The 13,447-nt window shown below is 38.8% G+C and overlaps 1 protein-coding gene and 1 pseudogene across 1 annotated transcript in view; one reads left to right on the forward strand and one right to left on the reverse strand.

Annotated features, from left to right (window-relative positions):
* Window positions 1-13,447, reverse strand: part of Col25a1 (collagen type XXV alpha 1 chain) — a 442,122-nt gene that overhangs the window by 116,008 nt on the left and 312,667 nt on the right. The window lies entirely within an intron of this gene.
* LOC109679844 (ras-related protein Rap-1b pseudogene) lies at window positions 10,479-11,041 on the forward strand (annotated as a pseudogene).

A 13,447-nucleotide genomic window follows, 5' to 3' on the forward strand; every position in this document is an offset into this window, starting at 1 on the left:
ATCCCAGGAAAGCTTAGATTTAGGGGATGAGCAAAAGAAAAGCCAATACAGAAAGAATTAGTAATAAGTGGTGGAAGAAGCAGGGAGAATGTCTAACTCTCCTCACAGAAATTCTATATGGCAAATGACTCAAAAGGACACAGACATATACTGATTTATTGCATCATTCGTTATGGGATATAATGCCCACAAATGATCCAAAGAACAGGGTGATGATGGTCAATGCCACTGACAGTGGGTGTTCACTGTTAAGCAAAAGGGACTATACCTGAGATTGCAGAGGTTTGGGGTAAAGATAAACAATCATTTTTATCTATAAAGGGTCAAAGGACCTCAACAGCAAATCAGAATAAAAATATGTATTATGCAAAGAAATGAAAATCTCGAGTTTATCTATAATGTACGCTATCATGATTCTGTTTGCCCAAAATATATCATACATTAGAACACAAGTCCTTCAGAGGGCATGTGTGCAGCACAAATAAAGATAAATATTCCTCGAAGCTGATAAAATATTGTCTGGCCAAGAGAGACCAGATGGGGAAATATTATAATGGAATGCAAAAATATTTAGGTAAAAGTATAACTTTAGGTTAGTGGCAGGAACTGTGAGGAGGCTAGAAAAAGAAAGAAGACATTAAGAACAAGAACTTTGCTGCCAAATTTGCTGTATTTCAGGGTTTGAGATGAAAAACCAAGTGGATGAAGCAAAGTCACTGAAAGAATCCTTTGAGAGATCCAATAATGTGAGAATTGGAGCCTGTGAAAATCAGAATATAGGTTATGGAAAATTATTTGACTTATAGAAGTATTAATTATGAAAATAATTAGCCTTCTGTTGTTGAATATTATTTTTCTTTTTGAATTATATTTTAATATAATTTAATAAATATAAAAATAATATAAAAATTATTTTTTCTTTTTTATGATACTCTAGCCCCCATTCTATGTATGTTCTATCTTGAATGTTGACCCTAGCCATGCTAGTAATTATCTTTTTATATGCCAATGATCAATGGGAATTTTACAAATTATTTGAGAGAGAACATTGCAATCTCTATACTGACAAATGTCATTAAGTGCTCTATCTACTCTTAAACTGCTATGTGAGACAATGACTGAATAAGCAGAAAGATAGCAGGTAAATTCCAATACTGGCAAGGGCAAAGGATAAGAAAATTTGCCTGAGTGACACTTATAGGGCAAAAAGCTCTACTTGTATAGGATCTTTTAAGAAATTCCAGGAGTTGTTGAAAACTATTCCCTAATGACATACTGCTAAGAAGGCCCAATAACAGATGAAACCCCAGACAGGATTACTGAAGAGGAGCTGTCCTGGCCTGAGGGAACCAGAGAAGTGTAGAGACAGGTATGCAGCCTTAAAAGTCTGGAAAGGGACACAAAAAATACATTTTATATGAATTTTATTGATGGAAGCTTTGCTACAAATGGGTCAGAGCTATTCTCTCTAAATAAATGTCTAGAAAGCAGTCCTGTTTAAGGGTTTTAAAATAATTTAAAAAATAGAAAAAAATCATGTTAAGCGAAGTAAGCCAGACTAAGAAAGACAGATATCCCATGTTCTCATTTGCAGAACCTAGATTTAAAAGTGAATAACAGGACTGTAAAACAGGTCTTGTTCAGGGGGTGGGAACCAGCGGGAGGCACGAGGGTGAAGGGAGGAGGTGAAGGGGGACGTGAAAATGATTGGAACACCCATGTGTGGACAGAATTATGAAGCCTGTTGAAATTGTGTTAAAGATGGGGGAAAGGATAGAGGGGGTGGATTTGATCAAAGTATATTATATGCATGTGTTGAAGTATCACAGTGAAACCCCTTTGTCTAACTAATATATGATAATAAATTTTTAAAAAGCCAAATAATAACATTAATGACAGTAATAAAATTAAAAGTAATGATGACCATCACTCATGCTGCTTACCATGTGCCAGGAACTTTCTAAGAGCGTTCGAAACACTTTTAATCTTCACACCAACCATTTGACAGAAGAGGAGTTTGAAGCACAAAGGGGTTATGGGTTTTGCTCTCCTAACTTTATTAGGACCAAGATTTGCATCCTAGCCATCTGCTCCAGAGTCTACCCTCTTCACCATTATGCTTTCCATAAGTCCTTCACAGGCTCCAAATTTCATTTCCACTTATTCATTCATTTATCCAAGAATAACTTAATGAGATCTTCTATGAGCAAAGGAAGGTTTCGAACACTGAGGTTAGAAGGCAAACAGAACAGATCTTGTCCCAGGCCTGGTGGAGCTCATAGCATAACCAAAAAAGGCAGGCATTGACCAGACAACTTCAACTGTGGCTGGGATTTCTTTGACCCATTCACCCACGCTCTATTGCTCTTTTACTTTTCATTTCTTTCCCCTCCCCCTCCCCCACTCTGTTAATTGGTCCTCTGTTTATTGCCTCAGAAGAGACATGAGGCAGGATGAAAATAAAACTTGTTTACTAACACCTCTAGAAACCAAAATATCTAGAAAGAGTTTCGTCTAAACTAGAAGACCATCCCTGAGCTCCCAAAGAAGAGCCCCCAAACCCTGCTTCCCAGCAGCACCTTCAGAAAAGCAATGGTGTCACAAAGAAGAAATGGCCAGTGTGACATGTGCAGATGGGTAGGACTGGGACAGCCTTACTAAACATTCCTTCTGCCCAAAGCATAGCCCAGAAGTAACAGCAGGGTGCCAGGCCCCACATATATGGCCATGACACACTGTAGCTCAAGAGCCATGTGGACTGGCGGGTCATGCTGTCTCTCCCCTGTAGCAAATGTGTAGACTGATGGCTGCAGATCAGGGATTGACGAGCAATCCTACAGGAGGAGGGAAGTGCGGAAACCCTGGGAAGAATGACGCTGTTTTTCTGGTCAGCTCAGAAGTCTGGAGGGCTCAGATTCGGAAGTCAATTATTACAGAAAATTAAGTCATATTTCTTACTGATTGAGTAAGTTTCTTGGATTGAGATTCATAACTCCAAAGTGAAGATTATGACTATTAACAAAACAAATGCCACCAGAGTGTATAGGAAGGGGACCAAAGCCAGGCTAGGCAGGCAGGGAGATCTTACCAAGGACATGGTATTTAAGTTGAGACTTGAAGAATGGAGGCCCTTGGGATGCTTGGTGGGTACTGACACTTGCCCTCCTGGTAGTATCATCAAGATAAACCAGACAGAAAGTGTGTTTTCCTTTTCTAAAGATACACTCAATCGGTACTTGAATATGGACATAGGTGTGGTTCGAGGTGCTCTCCCATGAGATCCAGACTCTTCTCTTCTTTGGGACAAGGTCAGGATAACAGCATTGGCAATGGCTATGGGTTGTCGGAGTCCTGCAGGAGTTCAGAGTGATATGGAGAAGAGATTGAATTTTCATTCTTTCACATACCAGTGTCTCTTGGATATATGTCTAATGTCAAGTACCGCAAAGCAAGCTTTGAGATTCAAGTCTAGTGGGAAGTGAGAGTTAGGCACACGAACACCAGTTCAAATGGAAAATGAACTAAATTAGTGCTTTAACAAAAGAGGAGGACAGTGCATGAGTACATTCTGTCTGGGGAAGGAATAAGGCTCCCCAAGGGAGGATCTGAGATGGTTGAGGAAGAATGAACAGGAGGGTATTTGAAGTGGAATGTGGACTTGGGGTGGGGCCATTGAAAAAACTATTCCAGTCTGAAGCGCACTGAGCAAAAAGGTTGGAAGGGATACTCTGAGAAGGAGAGTCTGGTTATGGCTAAAGCACACAATGTAGGGAAAAGCCTAGAAACGTCAATAGGGTATAGATGTGAGAAGTCTTAAAAGTGCTTAAAGCAGGGAGTAGTGGGTAGACAGGAAAGCTTTACACAATGGAGGTGCCCCGTCGTATGCGAGTTGAAGGAAGACAACCCTGGCAAGGTTAGCAAGGAGAGATAAGAAACCCAGACACAGTCCAGGACTTCTTCTCTGTAATTCCAAAACCCAAAGTTACTAAAGATAAAAGATCTTTTAGTAAGTTTAAGGCTTATTCTAAGTTTGCAGCCACTGTATGCTGGCAGATACGTACTTGAACTGAACAGATGTGAGGTCTCTACTCAACCTTGTATTCCACGGCAGAATTTGATGGTTCGATTACGAGGTGCCTCAGGCCTCTCCAAGGGTGCCAGACAAGATGCTGTGTGTGAATGGTGTTAACATTCTCATTCCTGAAACTTCTAAATTCTGGAACACATTTCACTCTGTGGCTTTCACAGAGGGTTGTTGCACCCAAAATTTGTAACAAAGGATTGACTATAGAAAAAGGTAGCAAACTTTAAGGCAATGAATATGATTTCAAGAAACAAAATGTCTTAACATAGGCTAGTCTGAGAAAGGTCCAGCCTAAATATATGACAATATGAATTATACATTAGAATTCGTGCCAGTTCGTGGCAATTAAAAAGAAATATACTTTTGAAATTTCAATTTTCCATATTAATCAGAACTGACCTGGTGTTATCTGGTGTGCATCTTTTAGTCAATTACTTTAGGAAATAAATAAGCATGTCTATAATTAGCATATCTGGTTTGCAAGTAAATGCAAAAGAAAACCCATGGAAATTTTGTTCTTTTGTGAAATAAAAAACCCTCTAAGTCATATTTAGAACATCAATTTGATTATCAAGCACTGCATAAAAATTTGCTTATACTTGCCTTGAAAAATGCAAAAGTAAGCTTTAATTCAGCCTGGTCTGAATTTCATGCAACGTGCATTTGAAATACAAAGTAATTGTGGAGTAACATCTAATAGAGTTTTTCTTTTTGCGCTGGTATGGAGGTTTGAACTCAGGGCCTTGCATTCCTAGGCAAACACCCTACCACTTGAGCCACACCCACAGTTTCTCTTAGTTTTCTGTAGGGTATTGCATTTTTTGCCTAGGCTGGCCTCAGTCCATGATTCTACCTGTGCCTCCCACATACCCGGGATTAAAGGTAGGCTTGTTTGTTGAGATGGAGCAGGGGAGTCCTTACTTTTTGCTTGGGCTGGTCTCAAACTGTAATCCTTCTGATCTCCACCTTCAAGTAGCTGGGATTACAAGTGTCAGCCACTGTGCCTGGCTGAACTGATACATTTCTAATTCTTAAGGAATCTTCCCTCTAAGGTTGTACAGAGACTCAATAGTGGGAAATACAATATTTTGCACCACCTAAGGTACATTCTAATTGAGGTTGTCATTCTCTCATCTTCTTCCTTCCTTTCCCCCCACCCCTTTTTTTTTTGTGTTAAGACTGGAGTTTGAACTCAGGGTTTTGTGCTTGCAAAGCAGGCAATCCACCTGTTAAACCACTCCTCCAGTCTATTTTGCTCTGGTTATTTTGGAGATAGACTCTTGAAAACTATTTGCCCGGCCTGGCCTTGAATCATGATCTCAAATTTCTGATTCTCAGGGAATCTTCTTCCCTCTAGGGCTGTACAGAGTCACATTAGGGGAAAATACTGTAATATTTGCACCACCTAAGTTGCACTCTAGTTGAGGTTCTCTTGAAAAGGACTCACAACAACTTGCATGTACCCTAAACATTTTCCAAAAGGAAGCAGTCTACACCCAGCAGAGGAAGCGAAGCAGGACCAAGAAAAAACATTGCCAAGAAAATAAGGGAGTCATTAGCTGGCAGGGCATCCAGCACTGAAGGGGAAAAACAAGCATTTGTCCAGTAGCCTGTGTGAAAAGTTCTACTCTTTTATATTTTCATGCTGAGTGAGAAAGTCAAAGGGTCCTCTTGGGTGTGCACTCTGGCTGGTAGCCTCTTTTCTCTCCCCACAGAATACATAGATGGTGTGCGATCCATGGGGCTCAGCTGCAGTGGGGGACAGTTATTCTTGTACTTCCCATTCTTCTAGTGAACTTCACTAACCATAAATAAAGTGTGGCCCACAGTGAATGCCTGATAGTGCCTGGGATAATTAACTCTTCAAAAGTCATCTTAATGGCAAAAAGAGAAGAGAGTACTTGGAAGCCCAAGAGGGAGTAATGTGACTTGAACTGACACTACTCAAGATACTTCTTCCACTAGTAAATCTGGTCCTGGTCCTTCATTTCCCCTTATTCCACATCTTAACGTTATAGTGTTTCCCCAAACTAAAACAGACTCTGGGGCTCAAAGACACTTTCAATTTATGTGTTTCCATAAGGAGCTAAAATACTGATGGTAAATTAGGATGTGTTTCAACAACCTGTAATTATCTTTATATTTGATGCCCCACTGCACATATAGAATAAACTCAAATGACCATACAGACTCAGAAGATAAAATAAAGCAGGCTTAGCTGGGGTGCACTTCTGTGGGAGACTTCGTGTCTAGCATCCCTAAGGCCCTGGGTTCAATCTTGTTAAAAGAGGAAAAAAAAGGGAGGAGAAGAGGGAGGGAAGGAAAGAGGGAAAGCAGGAAGGCAGGAAGGAAGGGAGGGAAGGAGGAAGGGAGGGACAGACTTGGTGAACAGGAGGCTGAAGCTGGGCCTGAAGGAAATAATGGGTACTCAGGGTTTTTTGTTTTTTTTTTTGCCATGGGAGAAGGCAGACCTGGGGCTTTCTTTACCTGCTTCACAAGGAACCAAAAATGCAAGGTTTTTGGTTTTTGAATGAATGCTTCATGTTTTAGATGTGTGTTACCAATTCAAATTTTATTTAAAGCATTTTAGAGTCCAAACAAAAATATATCTAATGACAGGATTTGGGTCACAGAGCAGCAGTTAACAATCTTTGGTGTAGTAGTCCTTTTTTTTTTTTTTTTTTTTTGTGGTACTGAAGTTAAACTCAGAGACTTCTACCTGCTAGGGGGTGCTCTACCATTTGAGACATCCCCAGCCCTTTTAACTTTATTTTTCAGATGGAGTCTTGTGCTTTTTGCCTAGGGCTGCTCATGGACCATAATCCTCCCACCTACACCATCTATGTAGCTGGGACTGCAGATAAACTTCGCTATTCCCAGCTTATTATGTGAGATAGGGTCTCACTAACTTTGCCCCAGGTAGCATTGAATCCTACTCCTCCCGTCTCTACCTCCAGCATAGCCTAGCTGGCATTATAGGAGGGTGCTACCACATCCAGCACTGAATTGAATTAGAAACAAGGCCTTTGCCACAGAAGAGAAATACTTATCCCAACTAGTGAAACTTTTATTTTGTTGCATTAACTTTGAAGAAGGGGCTACAACTTCTCCCTTCACCAACTGCATGTTGTAATTCATAGTGCTGATTCTTAAGTCATAAAAATTTCAAAATATGATTGTTACACAGTACCTCTCGAAGGAGGGAAGAGAGACAAGGTGTGATTGTTTTACAAATGCAAGTTTTGCATCCCACATGATGGAACTCTTTGTGAAAGACACTGTTGTGATCCACGTGAGAGTTAAGATTTCTTCCAGAACCTTAACATGTAACGTCCTGACTTCTGTGAAATTAAAACTGAACTTATAACAAGATAGATAAATGTCATAATATGACATTTCTAATTTTGGGGCTTAATTTTCTGGTTGTATTTTGATGGTGTTATTTAATGAAATACAGTACAGTTTTTTAGTATTAAGTTATATATCACATTTTGTAGTGTTTGTTATAATTTTAAGTGATATTTACTTGCACAGATAATTTACTTAAATAAGTACCTTGATAATTTAATATTTCACCTCAAATTTCTTTTTAATACTTCCAAATTTTGAATATATAAATGATAAGTCCAGCCAAAAAGTCAAGACTAAATTGTCTTAGAAAGTTATTGAAAAGGAGCTCGACATAAGCTTTCTGTGCATTTTAGCTGGAGTCAGTTTTCTATTTAAATATACTTAATGTTTCTTTAATAAAAAGAACTTGCCCATAAAACAAGCTAGATCTTCTTTTTTCCTATGATTTCATGAATTAAATCAAAACATTAGATGGTCTTTCAGTTTAGCAAATATTAAATTATGTGTTTGCTTCATTTGCCAGTAAATAAACAAAAAGAAAAAAGTGAATGACAGTGTTCTGTATTTGAATGCATACATAATCAAGGAAAAAAGCTTTCTCTGATGTCTTAAAACATCTGAAAGCAACAGTCCAATTTAAAAAATACAGATGGTTTTCATGGATCTTAATTTTTTTTTCTTGAATGGGTCTCCAATTTCAGTCCCTACAAGGAACAATGTTTACATTCTAGAAAGCAGGTAGCATCTGGAGTCTTAGATAAGGCACCAGTTCTACCACCTCATCAGCTATGACTTTATGAGTCCCATATGTGGCTAAAAAAAAAATTACAGGATGTTATGCCTATCATGTCTTGACTGAAATCACTGCCAGCCATTCTCCTTGGGTGACAGAGAGTATCAGCAATTATGGAACACAAAAGGAAGAAGTCTTGATCATTTTACAGTCTAGGATGAAGTTTTATACCATCACAGCCAGTTGAGACGAAGCTCCATAAACACTAAATGTACAATTGTCCATGCTTCTTGTCTTGTGGAACATTTGGGAAGCTAAGCTTGGGAAAATAGCACAAAACAAATTTGACCAAGAAAAAAGTTTTCAAAGGAAATGTGAGAGTCAACTTCTGTACAAGGTAAGGTTATCTATTTTGTGAATTATTAGGTCCTGTCTATTCACAAATTAGAGGGAAGACTTTCCTTCTGCTCTATTTTTCTTTGTAAAATTTCCTTCATTATGACCACCTAATTAGGTAAAAGGAAAAAGGAAGTTGAAGTCAAAGCAAGGGTTAATACAGGAGAATGGCATGGAATGTTCTGGTCTGTGTTAGAGAACTGAGGCCCCACAGGGTTGGGAGAAAATTCTAAGGGCACAAAGAAGAGCTTTTCAGTTAGAACCAGAAAGAAACAAATGATAAAGAATAGGCTTTATATATACATATATATAACTTTATTAAATATATAATTTATTTATATACAATTTTATTTTTTGGCAGTACTGGGGTTTGAACTCAGGGCCTCATGTTAGCTAGGCAGGTGCTCTACTGCTTGAGCCACTCCACCAACCCTTATTATTGTATTTTTTTAGTGAGCAGAAAGTAGCACAATAGTTGACAGGAGAAAGCAACAGTAACCAGTTCCTATTTAGTTTCTAATTTTTCATCAAACAGAAAATTATTGCTGTTTACATTAAAAATTGGTGCAAATACTGAAAGTATTAAACACCAAGAAAAGTGAAGAGATTACAAGTGAAAACTTTGGGAACATAAATGTGTCTTGGCTCGAAGAAATGGCTTTCAAAATAATGAGCATTTGCCAAAAGAAAATTATCCAACCACCCAGATCATTTTCCACGTTTGTGGAAAGTGGGAGAAGGAACAGAAAAACAAATAAAAGAGAAAGACAGAGCCTACAAAACACAGAGAGATTGGTAAAACTTGTGTTGACCTAAGCCAAGACTAGAAAAGATGATTCAAAGGATTGTTACTGGAAATCTATTAAAAAAATGCAATTTAAAAATATTGTTATTTCCTATATAAAAAAAGGGTTATTTGTAGACAGAGGTATATATATACGTAACTAAATTATAGCAAGAAGTCAGTCAACATTTCTTTTACTACCTTTAGATACTTAGCTGAGAGACTGGAACTGAAAGCCAAAGACAGCAGTGTGTGTGTAGCTAGCCAAACAGTATCTGGGTAGCACTGCTTCACTGGTCGCACGTCTCGTGACCTCAGTCCTGACCTAGTGAACATTTCTACCAGTGGAAGAGAGGAGTCCTCTCCAACTTGGGATCTGGGAATGATTTCTGTTTCTACCTGTGTAACTATTTCTATATCTGGGAATGATTTCTGTCTCTCTCCATATCTCTCTTTCTATAACTACCTGAAAGCTCCAGAAAACAGGAAAGAAGAGACATAATATTTGTTAGCTTGCACAGTCAGAATGCAGAGGGGGCCTCAATGGGACAAAATGACAGTCATGCTAATAACGTGGATAAAAGCAAGAAACAGTTTGTGGACCCAATAAACAAGCTATCCAGTGTAAACACACAATGGAGGAGCTAGCATTAACAACAAGAAGGAGAGAGATTTTACACCTTATAAGCAGCACATATGCCAGTGTACAGTAGGTCTCCCAGTGTTGCTTACAGCTAATCTAACTCTGGGATGCTACTCAGACCAGGCCACATGTTGATTAGTGGACTTGATTTCCAGGCATTTACCCTTTAAGGAGGATACAGTCACATGGGAAGATGTACAGAGAACACCCGAACTGGTAAGAGGCTGCAAAACTCCCGCATGAGGAGCAGATGAAGGAGGAGGGGTAGGAAGAGGAAATGGATGTGAGAGGTATTTTATATAGATACAAAACTGACCGGAAGACAGCACCAAACCTCACCCAGTGTCGGTGTGTAAACCAGCTAGACAGGCAAGATAGCTAGCGGTGGTGACCTGGTGACAGCATGAGAGGTAATCCAGAGAATTCCTAGGAGCAGGAGAGTTGTCCATAAATCCAGCTGATCTGGAAGGATCTGACAGGAGCTAATATGGAGCTGACAATTTGCACCAAGCTAGAGTATAAGCTAGTTGTTCTTGGCTTGGGAGGCACTGGGAAATCTGCTCTGACTATAGTGCAAGGAATTTTTGTTGAAATCTATGTTCCTAGGACGGAAGATTCTTATAGAAAGCAAGTTGAAGGAGATTACAACAGTGTATGCTTGAAACTTTAGATACAGCAGGAGTAGAACAATTTACAGCAATGAAGGGTTTGTACGTGAAAAATGGGCAAGGGTTTGCTTTAGTTTAGTCTGTCACGGCACAGTCCACATTAATGGTTTACAACATTTAAGAGAACAGATTCTTCCAGTTAAAGACACTGGTGAGGTTCCGATGACTGTGGCTGGTAAGAAGTGTGACTTGGAAGATGAAAGAGTTGTTGAAAAGAAACAAGGTCAAAATCTAGCAAGAAAATGGAAGTGCCCATTCTTAGAATCTTCTACAAAATAAAAGTAAAAGTGAATGAGGTCTTTAAGACCTAATGTGACAAATTAACAGAGGAACTCCAGTGCCTGGGAAAGCCTACAAAGAGTCACCGTGTTGGCTGTTCTGACACTGTAGCTCTGAGCCAGGTCTAAAGACCTGCCCAATTCCACAGTGCCAGCTTTCCAGCTGTGTTGAACACACGAACAGCTTCAGTGGAGTTGGTTCTCTTTAAGAGAAAGGGGAAGACGATAGCCACTGTATAGGTTCACATTTTCCAATCACTTTCTGGCATCACAAGAGAGATTGGTGGTACGTAAGTCCTACAGTATGCTCGTGTTGTACACGTGAAAACGGTGTCGAGTGCACTTTAACACACCCTATACTTTGGACTGGAGAGCACAATAAACCCTAAAAGCACTATTCTAACATAGTAACAGGGAAGACAAAGTGATCCTATAAAGACTACTCCAGATAACTTTGATACTTGTAGCTTTTTATAATTTCCTTTCAAAAAAATTCAAGGTCATTATCATTGTATTGCACAAAACAAACACTTTTGGTTTTTTTTTTTAATTTCTCAAAAGCTTGTGGAGACAGTGATTGTGTCTTTAAAATATGAGCATCCTTTCAGAATACTGTCTTAGTTTAAAGGTGTTGCCTTTAATATGTCGGGAAGGAAATACCCAGACCTTTCAAGTCTCCTTATTATATGTTCCTTTTTGTTTTAAGTTGAATGTACAGTAGGGGAATCTACGACAAGAAGTGGATATTTTCAAACAATTTTTTAACAATGTAACAATTTTTGTAAATCATTTTCAAGGCTTCTATAGTTACAAATCCTCATTGTGAGTCCCTTCTTCTCTTACACTCTTCTGTAAGAGTGATTGTAATATTAAATACATAAATTTAGGATTCTTGTCTGCTAGTGAGTATTTCACATGTGTAATGTTTTGGTTGATATGTTCAATGGTGGGCAGGTATTGTGGTTGTGAAGGTGGGAAGTAATTTTAATCTGTATAATGGTCACAAGGCCTAATTTGCAGTAACTATTGCTGCAATAATGCATCACATGCATTAACGTCTGGGTGTAAAGATTGTGCATTATATGGCTAGGCAACAGGGAGCCATGGTATTTAAAGTGACCAACCTAATGTGGCAACTGCTTTCAGGTGGACAAATGTAAACTAAAAGTCTTCATTAAACTGCAATTTTGTATAACTTACCATCCATAAATTTAAACTTCTTACTTGACTATGTTTTGTGTAAAGTATTAACAGTGCTGGTAAATAAATACGGGTTACTTTCTTTTTATGGAAACCCATGGCACCACCAGCACCAGAAGGGTTACTCAGTTTATGATGGGCCACCCCTTGAGGAAGGTAGCCACTGAGGATCTCAGTGTTTATTCTAACCTTGAACATTAAGGCATCCATAAAGTCCCTGAAGGACTGTCCTGTGGAAGAGGAATTAAGTCAGAAGGCAGGACTGAAACTAAGTACATAGAAAATAGAGAACAGCAGATGTAAATTCAAAGGCAGGAGCAATAAATGTTTGTTGAATGAATAACTGAATTATTTGTGACATTTAGGACTACCTATAGTTAGAATAGTCTGTTTTCTTCTAGAGTTGATACAGGAAAGAGTAGGAAATACTCTGGAGTTAGTAGGTATAGGTAAGAACTTTCTCAACAAAACCCCAGCAGCACAGCAACTAAGAGATAGCATAGATAAATGGGACCTCATAAAACTAAAAAGCTTCTGTTCATCAAAAGAAATGGTCTCTAAACTGAACAGAACACCCACAGAGTGGGAGAAAATATTTGCCAGCTACACATCAGACAAAGGACTGATAACCAGAATATATAGGGAACTTAAAAAACTAAATTCTCCCAAAACTAATGAACCAATAAAGAAATGGGCAAGTGAACTAAACAGAACTTTCTCAAAAGAAGAAATTCAAATGGTAAAAAAACACATGAAAAAATGCTCACCATCTCTAGCAATAAAGGAAATGCAAATTAAAACCACGCTAAGATTCCACCTCACCCCTGTTAGAATAGCCATCATCAGCAACACCACCACCAACAGGTGTTGGCAAGGATGCTGGGGAAAAAGGAACCCTCTTACACTGTTGGTGGGAATGTAAACTAGTACAACCACTCTGCAAAAAAATTTGGAGGCTGCTTAAAAAGCTAAACATTGATCTACTATTTGATCCAGCAATACCACTCTTGGGGATATACCCAAAAGACTGTGATACAGGTTACTCCGGAGGCACCTGCACACCCATGTTTATTGCACTACTGTTCACAATAGCCAAGTTATGGAAACAGCCAAGATGCCCCACCACTGACGAATGGGTTAAGAAAATGTGGTATCTATACACAATGGAATTTTATGCAGCCATGAAGAAGAACGAAATGTTATCATTCGCTGGTAAATGGATGGAATTGAGAACATTATTCTGAGTCAGGTTAGCTGGCCCAAAAGACCAAAAATCCTGTTTTCCCTCATATGTGGACATTAGCTCAAGG

Source organism: Castor canadensis, chromosome 9, assembly GCF_047511655.1.
Source record: "Castor canadensis chromosome 9, mCasCan1.hap1v2, whole genome shotgun sequence".
Taxonomy (NCBI): domain Eukaryota; kingdom Metazoa; phylum Chordata; class Mammalia; order Rodentia; family Castoridae; genus Castor; species Castor canadensis.